The 6,710-nt window shown below is 33.8% G+C and overlaps 1 protein-coding gene across 1 annotated transcript in view; it reads right to left on the reverse strand.

Moving 5' to 3' along the window:
- The window catches only part of NEGR1 (neuronal growth regulator 1), a 1,298,229-nt gene that overhangs the window by 1,047,235 nt on the left and 244,284 nt on the right, over nucleotides 1-6,710 (reverse strand). The window lies entirely within an intron of this gene.

A 6,710-nucleotide genomic window follows, 5' to 3' on the forward strand; every position in this document is an offset into this window, starting at 1 on the left:
GCCCAACCTTCCTTCTGAGGAGTGGCTGGTGGGTTTGAACTGCCAGCCTTCTGGTTAGCAGTCAAGTGCCTTAGCCACTATGCTACCAGAGCTGTACTGCTTAGGATATAATATTTTCTTAACAATGATGTATTGATTGAAGTTAATAAAATATTTTTTTAAATTTTATGTGGTTCTATCAATACTTTTGAAGGAAGAGTGTAATTAAATATTTTCTAAATTTATGAATAAGAAATTGTGCTTATTTTGAGAGAATTCCATATTAGTTCTTCTAACAGAAAAACTAATTTGTATGTGCTAAAAGATCTGTTAAAAATGCTCATGATATTAAGATCACAAAGTGAAAATGCAACTATATTTGGACGAGGAAAGGAATTATATAAGTGGGTAACACATTAAGTGAAAACAACAAAATTCACTTGGCTAAGACCTTTCATAAAGAGACCTGGTGGAGCAACAATTAAGCACTCGGCTGCTAACAGAAAAGTCTGCAAGTTGAATCTACTAGCAGCCCCATGGAAGAAAAGACCTGGCAATTTGTTCCCACAAAGATTACAGTTTAGGAAACCCTATGGGGCAGTCCTACTCTGTCACATAGAGTCACTATGAATTGGAATCAACTCCTTAGCACACAAGTACAATGACCTTTCATGAAATGACCTGCCAGATTTAAGGATATGAGACTTAGCAAATGTTCAGAGTTCAGATTTCCACAGATCAAGCTGCTGATGGGTAGCTTCCTGATGATTTTCCCAAGATGTAAATAACTGAACAATGATGTCCGATTAGTTTACATGATCAGAATTGCTTTAACAATGAAGATATATTTTATTAAATGGAATGAATGTGGCACATAATTAAGTCTATGTACACATGTATATGAATATACAGATATATAAATAAAAAGGTTAACTTTTTTTTAATAGTAGTGATAGGAAGGTTTAGTCTTGCAGAAAAAAAAAAAATGTGCATTTCTTGTAGTTTCACCCTTGAAAATGTTTTAAATACTTTTCCTATGTTTTCCTGAGTTAAGATTGTTGATCCGGATATGTGTTGGATCATTTGTTATTATAATCAATTATTAAAAGACTGATTAATTTGTAGTTTTAGCTTTTAGTATATTTTAAACAATATTCTTTAATTACTCTTAATTAAGATTGTTCAAGCATATATGCACTGGCATATTTTTTTTGTTACCTTAACAAATTACTTCTCCCAGCTATACTACCTTTTGCTTTTTTTTCAAACACCCCCTTATGTAGCACTTTACAAATAACACAACCAGAATCTAAAAAGAATTAGAAATCTCAATATTCACCCCTCAAGCTTTATATTTCCCAATAAACTTGATTTTATATTGCCAGGATCTAAAACTTAAAATTCAGATCACGGGCATATACTTTAAACATTGAATGCTTACAACAGCACAATGTCCTCAGAAATAATTCTAACGGCAGTAATTTCTCATAAATTACCTGCAAAAATACTGCACAATTATCATCCATATGACATTTATGGTAATTTTGATATTGAAATAAAAATATTTGAATGACCAGTTACAAGTTAATGTCTCTGAATCATGACTAATTATTGCCAACACTATCAATTAACGTGCTCTCTCAAGAGACTGATGATATCATTTCTTTGGATGAACACCAGACAGACTGTACTGCACCAATCTCTCCTGGAATTGTACCAGCATACATGGCATTGTATTTGATTTTTACAACTATTTGCTGTTTCGTGATCTCTGATTTCCAAGGATGTCTAATATGCAAAGTTAATGTGCTTTTACAAGATTAAAGAGAGAGAGGGAGACAGAGAAAGAGAAAGTAAGTAAAATAAAAAAATAAATAAATAAACAAAAGTCTCTCTAGATCCTTAGGATTCTTATAGGAGTCTATGGGTGGAGAAACAGTTAAACACTTGACTGCTAGCCAGAATGTTGGTAGTGCAAACCCATCAGAGGTGCTTCAGAAGACGGGACTGGTTTCCAAAAGCCCTCAGCCTATGGAGCAGTTCCACATGCACATATGAGGTCACCATAACATGGAACTGACTCATGGCAACTAACAACAGCAACAGGAATCTTTCCCAGACCTCTCCCTTGTCCAGAATAATGATACTTGAAAACACAAATGTACAGTTTGGTTACTACATGAACTCAGATAACCTGCCAGGCTTATTGTTATCAGTATTTAGGTGTCACAATTTATAACTCCAGACTGCTTGGTTTCCTTTATAATTTAGGTTATTCAGGCCAATTTGGTGATTTCTTGAATCTTGAATTTGATGACAAATCTATTTTAAATTATGTGTGCTTTGATTTTTATATGGCTATATTTATTATGAAAATATTTTCATTTATTATGTTTTTTTCTAATCTTTATTAATCTTTTAACCTATAGTAACCTTGTAACTTATTTATATGCATATTTAATAACTTTATTCTCAATTGTTTTCAACTAAAATAGTTAAAACATTTTACGGCAAAACAGTTTGTAATTCCATATAGTAATTATGTTATGCTAAAAAAATATATAGTTGTTATTGAAGAAATCTTGGTTTTAATTCTTTCACTGTGTTTCAATAATGTAATCAATCACTAGATGATCTGTGCAGTTCTTGGTAAGACTCATTAGATCTTCATTTATTCATCTTTAAAACAAACAGTCAGGACAGATAAATTCTAAGAGTCTCAAAATTCTATGAATTTATAAATATTTAGAATATTAAGCCTTAACCACAGTATAAGAAACAATATATGCAGGTATTTCATTGAAAACAATCACTGAATGGCTTTTACCCATCAAAACTGTATAGCTATCCTGTTGTATGCTGTTGAGTCTATTCCAATTTATAATGACCCTAATATACAGCAATATATTTGTTTAATATGATAAAAATGTTCTCTATGTATGGCATAAATAAAATGGCTGACTAAAGAGAAATAGCAAATATCTATGTCCAAAATCCTAAGTGTACTTCAAATTCCTAGATAGTGTATGAGTCCAACCAGCATGTAAGGAATATTGCACAAAGTTTCCAAACTCAAAACCGTTGTTAGTAGAATGAGATCAGATTATGGCTTCCTTTGACATGCAATTAAATTAATATGGATATTACTGTTGGTAATCAAAATCAATGAAAGCAGAAATAAGGAAGGTGACCTACCTAGTGGTACCTAGCTAGACCAGCAATAAGAGCATCACCTGTGAGAAATACGCACTGCAAATTCATGGGTTTTACCCGTGACTTACTAAATCAAAAGGAGTTCTGATAGCACAGTGCCTAAGCATCTCACTGCTAACTAGAAGTTTGGTGGTTCAAACCCACCAGCTGCTCAGCAGAAGCAAGGCTGGGTAACCTACTTCCGTAAGGATTTACTGCCGTGGAAATCCAATGGGGGTTAATATGAGTTGGAATTGATTCAATGGCAGTGGGTGTTAATCAGAATTTGGGAAAATCGAGCAAAAAGCTATGGTTCAACAAGACCTCCAAGTGGTTCTAATGAACATTAAACTTAAATTAATGCACCTATTAAGCTAAGCTATTGAGTTAGGTTATCACAAACCAAAAATAGTGAAAAAGGTGGAAACTACTTAAGTGTCCATTAATAGATGAATGGATAAACAAAATGTGGCAAGTGCATAAAATGGAATATTTAGAAAGAGAAATGCTACAACATGACGGAGCTTGAAAACATTATATACTATGTCAATCACAAAAGGATAAATAAGGTATGCCTTCACTTATACAAAAAGACAAGGGCAGGCAAATGTATAGAGACTAAAGTTTATTAGTGCATACCAGTGGTAGGAGGTAGGGGGAAAAAGGGATCATGCCTTTTTAATTTTTTTTAAACTGAGTTTTGACTTAAGGTGATGGAAAAATTGCATTGATTAAGGGAATGGTTGCATAGATGATTAACATAATTGCTGTCAATAAGCTGCACATCTATAGAAGTTGAGTTGGCAAAAAATTTGTTATCGATGCATTAATGATAACAAAAACAACAACAAAGAACAGCTGCTGAGTCTGCTTATGTACAACCAAACACATCACAGGTTTTGGTTTCTTGGTTTGGAGGTTTAGGGTCATAGTTTCAAGGGACATCCTAGTTAATTGGCCTAATATTATGTGTAGTGCTTCTGTTCTATCTTCTACTTGGTTGCATAATGCCTGGGATCTTACAAACTTAAAATCAGCTATCCAAAGTACAATAGTTAGTCTCCATTCACTGGAATCAATAGAGAAAGGAGAGTCAGGAAGAGGAAGAAATGATATATGTGGTTAATTGTTTCTATGAACAATTGCCTCCTTTGCCATGAGACCAGAACTGCATGTTGTCTGGCTATCATTACTGAAGATTTCAAGCAAAGATTCCATAGAAGAATCCTGATCAAAAAGGGTGAAATACAGAACAAAATATCAAGTTCCAATGAAATCTAGACCTTCTGGAGCCATGGAGGCTAGAGTAAACCCTGGAACTATTGTCCTTAGATAAGCTTTAAACCTTAAAGTAAAAATATCCCCTGAAGTCTTCTAAAAACTGAAAAAAAAAAAAAAAAAAAAGTTTAGTTTAACTGATAAGGAAGGGCAGCCTTGAGCACTGTGCTCTTTAAAGATCTGGTAGCATAGTGCCTAAGGCACTTGACTGCTAACCAGAAGGCTGGCGGTTCAAACCCGCCAGCCACTCCTCGGAAGGAAGGTTGGGCAATGCTACTTCCGTAGTGATACTGCCTCGGAAACCCAAGGAGGGTCACTATGAGTCGTGGCCGACTCGATGGCAAATAACAACAACAACATATGAGATCAAGTTAACAGCAGCAACTTGAAAGATTAACAGGAAACTTAGGTGTTGAATTGGTGCATGTCCTGCTATATGTATTCTAAAGAACAACAACAAGAAAATACAATATATTTAAAAAAGGGCAACACCAAGAATATTACAATAGTAAATTCTTGATTCAATATCCTAAGCCTTAGCTTCAAATTTACATACTCTTTTAATGGCTTTGACCTCAAGATGCACGTGATTTCTTTCAAAAGACTCAAACCCAAAATTAAGAACATTATATATATATATATATATATATATATATATATATATATATATGTAGTATCTAAGAAGCAGCATTTCACAGAGCTTTGTTTCTGAAGCATTAATGAATCACACGGGAAGTCTTTGGCAAATGTAGATGTTAAATTAGTTGGCCTGGGGTTGGGGGGAAGATTCTGCGTTTCTAACAAGTTCCTAGATGATCGAAGTCTATGTTGTTGATTCTTAGACCATATTTTGAGTAGCAAGAGTATGGAGGTAAAGATGGCCAAATCTGGAACCAGATTGGAACCATTAGTTACCATTAAAAATGTGTGACTTTTGGCAGATTAGTAACTCTGGGTCCCATTTGTAGAATGTAAATATAAATATGAGAATTGACTATCATAATCATTTGCAGATTAAGTAAATCAATATACATAAAATGTGTAGGGCAGTATCTGCCTCATAATAAGCACATAATATTTTTTATCTACTAGCATTATAAACCAAGAATTTGCATATCACTACAAATTATACTGGCCATTCTTATATAGCCATGATTTCAACTATAACACTGAGTGGAATTTTCAGTTATGAAAGTAGTAAACATACAGAACAAAACAATATTTTTTATATACTTAATTTATACCTCAAACATCAATGCCCAGGAGTTGGAATAGCAGTGGAATCAGTACTGAATTACTAATCTAGTATATGTCTGGCTCACCTTCAGTAGTTCATAGACTTACAATTTTTATAATTTCAGTTTGAATTAGTAATATTTCAGTCAAAAAAGCATTTAAATAAATAAATGTTTTTTATCATAAATGTAAATAGTTTAAATAAGTCATTAATTTTAGTAATTTATTTTTACAATTTTAGTAATTTATTCAAAGTAACTGATTCAAATGTATTCATATTATATATTTTAAAAGAGTCATGAATTCTAATTCATGGAAACCCTATGTGTTTTAACAGCTCTGATCTTTCAGCAGCAGTTTGCCAGACCTCTCTTGAGGTGGCTCTCGGTGAGTTCAAACCTCCAAATTTTCAGTTAGCAGCTGTTGTTATTGTTGTTATGTGCCGTCGAGTTGGACCCAACTAATAACGACCCCTCCTTGGGTTTCCGAGGCAGTATCACTACAGAAGTAGATTGCCTAACCTTCCTTCCGAGGAGTGGCTGGTGGGTTTGAACCTCCAGCCTTCTGGTTAGCAGTCAAGTGCCTTAGGCACAGAACACTTAATGTTTGCATGATTCAGAAACTCCATGTAAATACTGGATTCAAGGCAGCAAATACTAAAAAAAGTAACTTTCAAAATTAGTAGAATGAAACTTCATTCCCTTATGGAATATTGTTTGACTATTAGCTTATTACATATTCGGAGTGTGTGCATTGATTCTTGTCAAAGACATCGAAACACTAATTTCACATAAAGCTTTTTTTTTTTTCCAATATATATTTTTCTCTCTTTGATCCTATCCCTTTATTTATAGCCTATGTCCACTTGAAATACTTAAATACTTTTTAACCCTGAAGACAGAAAACAAAATTATGAGTTATTTAATATATGTAAGTATTTAGTCAGGGAGCTCTGGTAGCATAGTGCCTAAGGCACTTGACTGCTCACCAGAAGGCTGGTGGTTCAAACCCACCAGCCACTCCTC

Source organism: Orycteropus afer, unplaced genomic scaffold (genome assembly GCF_000298275.1).
Source record: "Orycteropus afer afer isolate SDZICR_OR568_19922 unplaced genomic scaffold, OryAfe1.0 scaffold00213, whole genome shotgun sequence".
Lineage (NCBI taxonomy): Eukaryota > Metazoa > Chordata > Mammalia > Tubulidentata > Orycteropodidae > Orycteropus > Orycteropus afer.